This window comes from Pyxicephalus adspersus, chromosome 2, assembly GCF_032062135.1.
Source record: "Pyxicephalus adspersus chromosome 2, UCB_Pads_2.0, whole genome shotgun sequence".
In the NCBI taxonomy this organism is placed as follows: domain Eukaryota; kingdom Metazoa; phylum Chordata; class Amphibia; order Anura; family Pyxicephalidae; genus Pyxicephalus; species Pyxicephalus adspersus.
Genome location: NC_092859.1, coordinates 142,886,987 through 142,899,176, shown reverse-complemented (window position 1 = coordinate 142,899,176; position 12,190 = coordinate 142,886,987). Strand labels below are relative to the sequence as shown.

The following is a 12,190-nucleotide window of genomic DNA, read 5'->3' as shown; positions in this document are numbered from 1 at the left end:
CTTATATTTGTGCTAAAGGTGTCCTATACACCGACTCCTATTTACTGCTTATTATATAATAATGTTTTTGTAGGAACGGTTATTGTGTTCGATTAAACACTTCTGAACAAGTAATGGAAATGCAATGCATTTTGTTACATTCTAATAAAATATGCATGCTATACATTGTATATAGAAACAAAATATCCAACAATGTTCAGAATTTAGAAAGCTTGATTGTGAAGTATACAGATTGCTACAAAGCCAGTTGGGTATTATGAAAATCACAATTTCTGTGATTGATTTCTGGCTTTATGGTAGAATCGAATCAATGCAACTTACTACATGAACCTCTGACATTCCCAGTTGGACAGATTATTGGATTTGAATTCTAATTCAGTGTAATAGAACTTTTATGATTGATGGATTTGGCACACAATAAGGTATTCAGGTTTAGTTCACCAAGTACGTCTGGCCTGTATGAAGTCGGGGCTGCTCTGTAAAGAGCGTGTGTAATATAATGCTGGATCTCAGAGTCTGGAGAAGAATGAGGTCCCACCATGGCTTTTAGAATGCCATACGTTTTGCACATCTTTTCTAAACCAGGGTTCCCTCCTAAGGTTGCTGGTGTTTCCTTAAGTGATGGCAAATTGGTCTCCAACCTTCACTGGCCGCTGGGGCTACTTCTGCACTGAACTCAATTTTCACAGTTTGCCTTTTTGATATCCTTTGATTTCCAGATTATTTAAAATGTAAAGAGCAGAAGGTTCTAAAACATATATCTGCCCAGGGCATTAAGTATGCTTGGTATGCCCTATTTTTTGTGTGTTTGAGTTTTACAATTTAATTATCATGGTAATGCCTGCAAATTACCAGGGGTTCCCCATGACCGAAAAGTATTTCAAGTGTTCCTTTAGAGTTAAACGTTGCTTTACCAGAACTGCAATGCCGGGAAACAGGCTGCACTCTTACTGCATTGTATGTCTTATTTATTGCTTTTCAAGGTAGGGCTGCACAACCTATAGAATGAGGCCAGAAATAGGCATCTGTTTCTAATGATTCCCAGTGTTTTGCTGGGTTGATCCTTGCCTGCAAATTCCTGCCAGCCTTGTTTTTGTTGGGGGAGGAGGGCTCCACACTGGGGGTTTTGTTCCTTTCAAAGATGTGGAGTTTCTGAAAACTTGGGCCTAGTACACACCAGCAGATCCACTGCCAATTTTGTGCCCGTCTGTCCAACCTGATCGGTCAGAATTGCAAAAACGTTTCATGCACGAGCACAAGATTCTGCCCTGCTGATCAATTTCCCTGGATAGGAAGCAGAGTTCAGATCAGATGCACTTGATTGTTTATGATACTAACTTGTGTATTTTCCGTTGATATTTATCAGAATGTTGGATTTATCCAAAACCAATTGGAGCCCCCAAATATTGAGCCATTACAATTGATCAATTCTGTTTTATCAGATCAGAATTAAAATTCTTCGTTTGTGTACTAACCCTTATGAGTAGTTTGTAGTTCCTCATTAGCCTCCTACTGCAAGGCCTTAAAGTTTTATTCACCTGAAATGTAGCATTTCTTAATACTTGATTTCTTTCTTTTAATTTTTGTGGTGTATTAATTAAATAAAGCCTGCTTTCTTATTGCATGTTTGTTGAAGAGTACATAACATTCACATAGTAGAGTTATGCATGGAAATATTGCCCTACCTATTTAGAATATTTGTTTTTGCAAAGTTCTGGAAGTGTATATTTACTTAGATATTGAAGCCTGTATGGAATGCAAAGTACATTATTTAATATGACTGATAAACTGAGATTGAACACCTGTGTGGGAAGAAACCTTCAAAATTCACTTTTAATCTGTTTATATTCTCCTATATACCTGTCATATAAATGCCCCTCGTAACATGGTCTGTCAACACAATGGGGGGAGTCTGCAAGTTAGCAATTTGCATTATTTTAGATTATGTTACTGTAAAGATGCCAAACTTCTGATGGCTTCATTTTTAAAAGAATCAGGGCTGCTTACCTCTCTAATTACTCTTTAGGATTTTCTGCTTAAATGGATTTTCCTTGTAATATTCAAGTGTGACTGTGGGTGAAAGATTAATCCCAGTAATTAATGATAAGCTCTTCCTTGGTTCTAGTTTAGATTTTGGCAGTGTTCTGACGGACAGGCAAAATAGTCGGCACTGAAGTAGTTCACAACTTTTTTAACATGAAAATATCACCAAGACCCCAGATTAATATTGAGGGGAATGGAATCGGTTTGATATTTGGGTGGTGCAGTAGGGTAAGTGATCCAACATGCTCGAACAATGGACCTGATTCATAAAAGCTCTTTAAGGCTGGAGAAGATACAATTTCATCAGTGAAGCTGGGTGATCCAGCAAACCGGGAATAGATCTGGTCCAGGATTAAAAACATTTGCTAGCAAAAAGCAAATTACTTTGAAAAAATCCATTCCAGGTTTGCTGGACACTGATGAAAGGGTATCCTCTCCAGCCTTGGGGAGCTTTTTAAATCCGGGGCATTGGTTGGTTTGCTGTATCTCTTACATAGACTAAAAACACTTTCCAGACGCCTGCCAATCATTTTTTAAGAAGTTGAGAATTGTTTTGTCACTTTTCTACATTCTGTACCCCTCCGTTTTTTGTGCAAACGAATCCAACGAACGAAAAACATGGGACTGAAACTGGGTACCTGGTGAACTGGGCAACAAATTGAACTTTATTATTATTAAACAGAATAATTTGTCTCCACATTTCTTACAAAGAATATTTATTGTTGAATGGAAAAAAATCTTTTTTCTTGACTTCTCATTACCTTTTGCAGTGAGTTTGTGACCCCTACAGCCATGAAGTTAAAGACATAGTAATTTATTGAAGTGCTTTTTTTAAAGTTGCTGAACACCTCCCCACCGCCCTGCACAGCTTCCCTGTTGTTGTTAGATGTAGATCTGTCTTGTTGAAACTTTGTTGGATAGGCAGATAAATCCCCTTTGTGTGCTAGAGGAGGGGGATGGGCAGCTGCAGAATAATAGAGCTGGCACTCCAAATGGTTAAAACAGCACCTTTCAAATCCTTAACTGACAGCATGTCTCTTGCATTCCCAGATGAAGCACAGATGTGAAAATATTTTTCTTTGGAGGTCGTGCACCCCATAGGGCTTTTGAATTCTGCTTCTTTTTATTATTATTGCATATTGTAGCATAAGCAACTTTGTGCACCAGTGTTTAGATAAAAAGATATATCTAGCTAGGTTACATCCAAGTCCTTATGTTGCCGGTTGTTGGTTCAAATGTTGTCCTTAAAAGCTGATACAGTGCAATTTTTTTTACAAAAATTATATGTAGCTATTTATAGGAAATGTAGCAGTTGTTGGGAGAGTTGCAGTCTAATTCATATTTAATGTACAGCGCTGTGTAATATGTTGGCGCTATATTCAGTTTAATAATAATCGGTTAATCCAAACTTTTTTGCAAATGATTTATTGGCAAGTGCCCATCACTGGTTCCATGTAACAATTGTGATTGCTTGGAAAAATGACCAACTATCAGATCTGTATTGGGGAACAGATACCTGTCCGTTGACTACATGATATATTAAGTGGCTTTATGAAAGAACGCTGTGTGATATAATAATGCTACAAATTATTCAGAAACCCCACGCTATCAGATTGGCAGTTTTTTTTTTCTATTCATCACGTAATAAAAGTTAAAGAGCTTATTTTATTGCCATGCTGCAATTAAGTCTAAAGCAGCTATTACGAGCTGATGTTTTTTATTGTGATCCTCCTTTCATACAGCAAATGTCTAAATTTCCCATTAATATCCCAGCGCTGGGTTAATCCTTCTCCCCCGGTCTGTGCAATAGGAAGGTATAACGTGACCTTCCAACACCCAAGGTTCTGATTTGAAATCAAAGCTTAGGCTGGTTTGAAAAAGAGAGATTAGGTGCTTGAGTAAATTTACATTGCAAGGACAGATCAATCAGGCCTCGGCTATCTGTCAGGATTACAAATGCAGATATTGCTTTAGAGGTCACAACGAATACACCACCGTCCAGGGCTTTTACACACTTCCCCTTCATAAAGCAAGTTTGTTGCTGGCAGTTTGAGGTTTTCAGAAATGTCGATAAAGGGCATAATGTACAGGCGGGGTAACCACCGCAAGCTGGGTTTAGCTGCCAAGAGTTTGGTTTAAGGGATAGATGAGGAATTTATTGTGGTCAGCGTGCTGTAGACCCTTCTTTCAGCAGACGGCTACATTTAGCTAGATGGATAATTGGTGGTGGGTTCCTCTGTGTTCATAGGTTCTAACACCTGTGTACACTGCATGCACACAACCCAAGCTCGGTTTGTTTCCTGTGTTAACACAGAGGGCTGTGTATACACCTGGTCAAATAATTGGTCCTATTAACAGCCAATTATTGCAGTGAGTTGTAACTGCTCTCTTGCCCTGAGCTGTACAGATGGGGCAGTTCATCGCAGCGGCTTACGTTATAGCTTGCAAACACGAGAGGTTAAGTTTAATTAATAACCTACAGAGATTAGGCTGTTATGAATGTATGTAAAGTCAACATTTTGCTCACATTCCTAAATGGCATGTGTTCAAAATTAGCTTTTTTTAAGCTTTTTGCATTGTTTTGTATTATTTTTGCTGCTCTTTAATATTGGTTGATAAAACCAATAATGTTTATATATTACCAAATTCTGGTCTGTGTGGGAACAGAGACAAATTTATGACGACCACATCCTGGGCAGATGTGTTCATTGTATGATCAGTCTTCCAACTGTCCTTCGGAGGATGTTGGTTTGGTGTGGGTGGTATTTCCATGTCCAGCAGTATTTTCAACAAACCAGGACTAAAGCAGCTAATCTTAAACATAACATGTCCATGTGTGGTCATCTTAGCAGTAGGATACTCTCCTTCAACTGCCAAGAAAACCCACATGATTTATGGGCAGAAATCTCACCTTTGGCAACAAAATAAATTAGTTTGAGTTCTATTCTGTTAAAACATCCATAATTCAGAAACCGAAGATTTGAAGAGTTCTGCTGAAAAGCTTCACAAGCCCAGGAAAAACAAATCATTGAGATAGGGATGTTGGGTTGTCTTATGAGATCCTTAACATGGCAGCAGATTTTTTGGGGTCTTCATAGACGTGCAGTGTTCTCCCCAGATCCTTTTAGCTGGGTGCACCACTCGGTACTTTGAGGTAACCACCTGGCTGTTTTTGGGTGGTTAGCGAAAAGTTGGGTCACAATACAGGGGATACCACCCACTTACACCATCTTCCCACCCAGCACTTCGGGGGAGAATACTGTAGACATGGTTAAGTGTTGTCTAATGATCTGCTTTGTGCTGAGAATATGGTGACAGCTTTGGGAAGCGTTTTTTCCTTATCTCTAGATAAGTGTGTCATATGGGATTTGTACAAGCATATTTAGGACTGTGTGAAGTTTTATAAGGTGAGAAGGACAAGCTGTTAAAAGTCTTGTGGAGTTTCTAGGACTCTCTTCAAATCTTGAGATAATACTTTTTCTCAGCAGCTGGTGTTCCCTGTATATCATGTCTTGTTCTGGCCGTAGCCAAGTTTATTGTCGAAAAGCACCACTGTTACGGAGTTTTCCTTTGTGCCAAATAGATTAGTATTATGTTTCTCACTTGATATAAAAGTCTTTTTTGGACAAATTTCAACTTTATTAGCTAACTGTAACTGGCTGGACACAGTCTGGCTGATATCTTACTAAAGCATTTTTCCATCCTCGTCCCCATTGCCTTGTCACCGAAACTTGTCCTTGCACCATTAGTTAGATCTCGATGGTGATTTTTTAGAAACGGCTTATTTCAGAAAATAAGTTACTAATGCTTGTGCTTTAAAAGGAATGGTTGGCTAGGGACTCCATGTGTACTTGGAATCATTTAGAGCACAGCTATCTATGTGAATACCACAAGATGATGACCCTGTTACAGAGACAGGAATTATGCTTAGTTGGTGTTTTGATTTTTTCTTCTTTTTTCCATGCAAGGGATTCTGGGACAGGATACATGGTAAAGTGATATCCGTGACAAGAGAGCTGTTACGCTAGCAGAATCTCGGGCTCCTGTTACCCAAATTGAGTGGTTTACAAGCACTAGATACGAATGTAGCTGGAAATAATTCTGATCACCTAACATTAAAGGGGAAAAAATTGTATTGCCCATAGTGACCGATGAAATTCCAGCTGTCGCTTTGTAAATGGAAGTGCAGTGGTAAGCACTGTAGCTTCACAGCCCTGGGGTCAATTTTCAAAAGGGCACCATGAGCTTCAACAATTAGAACATCCTGTTTTATCTGCATACTCTAACACAACCCGAATATTTGTTGGGTGAAATAAATCCCACCTGGATTGGCTATTACATGTATGTGTGAGGCTTTTGGAATATTATTATTACACAGTATTTATATAGCGCCATCATATTACGCAGCACTGTACAAAGTCCATAGTCATGTCCCTAACTGTCCCTCAAAGGGGCTCACAATCTAATGTCCCTACCATAGTCATGTCATTACCACAGTCTAAGGTCAAATTTTTTGGGGGAAGCCAATTAACCTAACCATGTTTTTGGAATGTGGGAGGAAACCCACGCAGACACGGGGAGAATCTGCAAACTCCATGCAGATAGTGTCCTGGCCGAGATTCGAACCTGGGCTGCAGAGGCAAGAGTGCTAACCACTAAGCCATCGTGCTGCCTAAAATATTATATTATTTTAGTTGAGCTCCTTGGGTCCAGGATTGCTGAAAATAATTCCAAGTACCTTTTATAATTCAGCTTAATTTACTTTCAGGCAGTGTACAATACATAAATCTTTAGTTCTTTTCCCATGATTTAAATCATATCTGTATAATAACATTGAGAACATTACTTTAAATTGATATATTGCAAATTCTGCTATAAAACCTTTGTCATTTAAACATTTCTAGTATTTTTGTGCACCGGGGAAATTCACCAAATCACACTTTCCTTGTTAATTGAATATTTTCAGAAATGACGTTGTAGACTATATCATGACAAACTTTTTTTTTTACCTCTTTAGTTTGCTTTTTCATTTAAACAAAAAAACCTAAATTCCAGATGCTGGACAGGGAGTTATAGCAAGAGGTAAACAAGTAAAGTATCCCAACATAGCATTTTATTTATCAAGTGAATAAATCAAGCTTTGCACCATATGTCTTCCAAGACTCCTGTTGTGTAGGCTTTTGAATGAAAGGAGCCCCTGTGTCTTTAAGAGAAGCAAAGCTTTCTTCCTTCTCCACCCAACCCCCTTCTCAGTGTAACTGAAACCTGAGCTAATCCCTTTGCACATGGGGTAATTTATTGGCCTATTGGGCTTTTCTTGATGGCAAATTGCATTGTCTTTATTCTTGAGTCCAAGCTTTAGTGAGACTGCTGCATTCCAGAGGCTCTATTCTCAGCTGATCTTTCACACCCCTCTGAGTACAGTCAAATAGGTTTTATTGGACTGCTTTGTTATGCAAACAAGACAATAATAATCGGGCCATTATTCCGCAAGATTGCTTGATTAGCAGTTCAAAAGAGGTCAGTGGAAAGACCCCAGTGCCCAAAAACAAGTTTTCCAAGTAAATGCCTTGCCTTTTATTTATTTAATTTGTTTTGAGTCTTTAAAGTCTTACACTTTCCTAGTAGTTACGCCTGTTCTGATAATACGTTTCCTAGAGCTTGTAGCATAACTCCAGCTATATCACAAGGAAATGGGGCGCTCCTTTTAGTGTTTTTCCAGATAGGCCAAAAGTACTATTTTGGACAAATGTAATTACTTGGGCATTTACATGCAAATTTCTTCATTAAGATGCTGATCATTGAGAATGCTGATCAACTAAGACAAAGAAAAAAAGAACTTTGCATGCTGTTAAAGGAATGAAAGCGCCTTTGAGCTGTAGCCCCAAATTGTTTAGTTCTAACCACAGAATCTTACAATTAGTTGAATTGATTGCCCCAGTTTGCATGCCAGTAGGCAAAAACGTGTCAGTTAAGAGCACACGGAAATGTGCTTTTAAAATCGGGGCATGTTGCAGAGACCTGTCCCGTGGTATAATGAATCTCACCAGAGTGTTTTGCAATGTATTAATAGTGATTAATGCAGTTACAATGGGTGCTTTGTTTATCAAGCTGTAGGGAGATGAAAGCTCTTGCCAGGTTCTTTGGGTTATGGAAACCTATAATGCTCACGTCAAGAGTTGTTTTCACAGCTCTCCTATGTATAGGAATTCTTTGGCTGGCCATAGTTACAGAAAAAGGGCCATTCTGTTCACACTCTACAAAAGCTTAGGGCTGGCAGATATCACCCCAAAAATAACTTGGGAAAGGGACATGCTTATCCTTGCACAAACCTAACAGGCACCAGTGTTGGAGTGTTTGCCCAACATTGATGCCAATACATGCATGGATCCTTGACAAACTCCAACCATAAGTATTTTTTAGTTTTGGAGAGATCTTGTGTGCAGTTTGTATCCTTTATGGAGATATGTTTCCTCACTTCCAATATCTGGAGAGGAGCCGAGTGCACGTACACCAATAAAAAATTTTACCAAACTTTGGAATTGTTTCCCATGCTAGAAAGTCACCATTGTATTCCTTTTGGGGAGTTTTTTCTTTTTTCTTCTGCTGATACCTATCATCTAGAAAGGATATGAGAAGAAATCTCTGTAATGGAAGAAACACATCAGCTAAAGTTTGTAAATGTTCTTAGTCTTGCCCTACTAGAAAACTTTGCGCTTTGTGTTCCCGTTGGGGTGATTTCTTCTTACCTACTTATCTGCTTTGACACAATTCAAATATACAGGATATCAGGGAAAATGAGACCAGCAGAAAATAAACCCCAAAAAATGATTAACCCCCAAAATTGTTCACTAAACCAGCCATTCACAAGTGGGATCCTCCTGAGGTTTCTAGGGGTTCTTTAAGCTATTGCTGATTGATCTTTCCTGGTATGGTCCCTGTCTAGTTTGGGTCCAACACCATTTGGCACAGCCAGAAATATGATGCTAGTGGCCCTTTAGCTATCTGTAAAGGTGGAAATATGAACCATCACTTGATTCACTCAATGACCACCAATAGAATGCTTCTCACTGACCCCTTTATTACTTTTTACAGGGGTTCCCTACGACCTAAAAAACATTTAAAGGGTTCCTCTGGGGTAAAAAACTTTAGGCAGTATGTACAAGAAAATTGGCGCTACTCTAAAGAGGTTCTGTTTATATTTTACCTTCCTTAGCTAACAACCCCCCACTTCGTCATACATCAACAAACTAATAAAAATGTGCAAATAAAACCCTTCCTGCTTCATTACTTTTAGTTTGTTGATGTTTTCCTGGAACACGATGTGAATCAATATAGTCTGCATTCTGTAAAAATTAAAAAAAAAACAGACCTGTCCTATGACACTAGAAAACAGTTTCCAGGTATACGTTAGAAGTGTTCTTAAGGGTACATGACCCGTACACTTGCAGATGATGAAGGAAATTAATGAATTTTGTAAAAACATTAGCTCTTTTAGTAAAATAGAGCAATGTTTATTTAGCAAATACTATTAAATATTGATATTTCTGTAGAGCAGAAAATTGTGGATTTCCCAGGTGAGGAACGATATTAAGCCTTTTCGTTTATTGCAAAGAAGCATTACTTGGGAAGCCATTAAATTCGGCTGTAGCTTTGTTCCCTGTTGCTGGGCGAAGGCAACTGGAGAAACTTGAATAAGTCCTTTTAGCGTTCATTTCAATCAGCTAATTTTTCAATCTTCTGGTCACCCTGTTGAAAGATGTGGCAACCACAAGCCAAGATGTGTTGGCACTATGTCGTCTTCTTTTTTTTTTCTCTTTCCCCATCTGTGTCAAAACCAAGTAAATAAAGTTCTAAGGGTATGGATGCCAACAATACCAACATCTCCTGCCAGGCATGAGTCACACAGAAAGGTTTTGTGATCCATCCAGGTTTCAAACAACCGTGCCATTGAGCGAATGTCTCACACACTGAACTCTGCATCTCATATAGGGTGTCTAGCAGGGTTTATGAGCTCTCCTCTTTGTGTCCATTTATTCTAAGGTATACTTGACCAAAATTTAGTGAATTCGGTTTCTTTCCACACTGACCTCCTTTTTGTGTTTGAGATACAAGACACAAGACATAGAATACTGAGCTTCCTTGATTAAGCACAAAAAAGGGAAGAAAACAGAATGACAAATTGCCCTAGGGGTCTTCGTTGTGTTGCATTATTGCATAAAATTGTATATATTTTGTAAGGTACAAATGCTTGTAAACTTCGCTTTTATATATGAAACCCACTATTCACAAATTAATTTCATATTCCCCATATATATATATATTTATATATATATGGGCTGGACTCCAGGCTAAACTGGTATTTTTTAATTACAAGACCCTTGTGTACCCCAATCCTGGTGTTATTAATATTATTATTAATATGGAATGAGAAAGGTAACTAAGTGTCTATGGGCAGTATTAGGAAGGTGCAGAGAGTCCCGGGGAGGACCAGAGCTAAGCTGCAATAAAAAGTGGGTGCAGAGAATCAGAGTTATTATTAACCAATATTATATAGCGCCAACATATAATGTAGTGTTTCACAAAGTTATGTCACTAGCTGTCCCTCAAAGGGCTCACAACCTCAGTCATATGTCCTTAACACAGTCTAAGGTCAATTTTTTGGGGAAAGCCAATTAACCTATCTGCATATTTTTGGAATGTGGGAGGAAACCACAGTAATCAGAGCAAACCCACGAGAAGAACCTGCAAACTCCATGCAGATAGTATCCTGGCTGAGATTCGAACCTGGGACCTTGCGAGGCAAATGCCAGAGTGCTTACCTCCGTGTGCCACCGTGTGTTGCATTTCATTTCAGACCTGTGCAGTAAAGTTGCATGAAAAAAGTCAAAACTTTAAATTTATGGAGGAACTTCCTGTAATAAAGACTGACCACTGCTGCTTTCTCTTAACCAGTCTTGCATCCGCCCCCTTTTTTTTGCAGACTAATGACCTGTTGGGTCCTGCCCAGAGCTCTTCTTTCTGCATAACATATATGCAGCACTAATGCATAACATATATGCAGCACTAATGATGTCACATCTACTTTTACAAAGTAATATCTGGCTCTAAGAAAGCATGTGTAGAACACAAAATGGGATCACATTGTTTGTGGATATTAGAAATATATCTATATTCTCATCCCAGCTTTTCATATATTTAGAATAAGCACCTGCATATTTCTGGAATAGCTTCCTGTTATCCCTGGTAAAGCACCAATCAAACTGGAAAAGGGAAGACCTATTAATAATAATAATAATAATATTATTATTATTAATAAAAGCCATTTTCTGGGAATGGTGGGACAGTTTTATGTGTTCAAAGAATGAGTGAACAAGAGTTGATGACTTATTAGTGTGTTCCCGTTCCTTTACTGCCCACTCATCAGGTGGGGAGGTGACACAACTGTATTGCTTACAGAGTGACAGAGCGAGCAAATGGTGTCACTCTCCAAGATGTGTTGTCTGGAGTAAGTGTATGAATCACAAATGTGGCAGGCCAGAATGACAAATCTTTTGCTGATAAGATACCATAGTCCACTTTGATGTGCATTTGAAGTTCGGCTTTAAGCAACTAATAAAGTTATAAAAAAATTATAAAAGTTATAAAAAGATTTTCCTTTAAATTTTTCCAGTGGAAACTAAAACAAAATCTGAACTGGAAAGTTTAGACTACCTGTTGTGTTTGACTGGCATTCAGATGGTGAACTCATCCAACGCTGAACAGTGACAGCTCATGTAGGGAAGAGATGGACCTCCTAGTTGCTGAGATCGTAAAGACTTCCAGAGACCATGGTGCCTTCCAGCTTCATTTCACTATATGGACTACATAAAACTAGGAATTTTGGCCATTCTTCCTATAGAAGATTCTTCAGGGGTTCCCTAACATTCTATAAACACAATGTAATGTACAACATCTTCTATAAATCATCTCATTATACTGCAGGAATTTACTGTGCATGTGGATCAAGGGTCAGAAATACTCTTTGATCTTACTGAATAACTACGTCTCACAAGCTGCAAGAGATAGATGAGCGAAGCTTCAACAACAGGGAAAAAATCTTTTATTTCTCAGTGGAATAAAATTCTTGGAAGTTAGTTGCTGCAGC

The 12,190-nt window shown here is 38.5% G+C and overlaps 1 protein-coding gene across 1 annotated transcript in view; it reads left to right on the top strand.

The window, feature by feature from the left end:
* The window catches only part of RGMA (repulsive guidance molecule BMP co-receptor a), a 48,460-nt gene that overhangs the window by 24,329 nt on the left and 11,941 nt on the right, over positions 1-12,190 (top strand). The gene's annotated exons all lie outside the window — the stretch shown is intronic.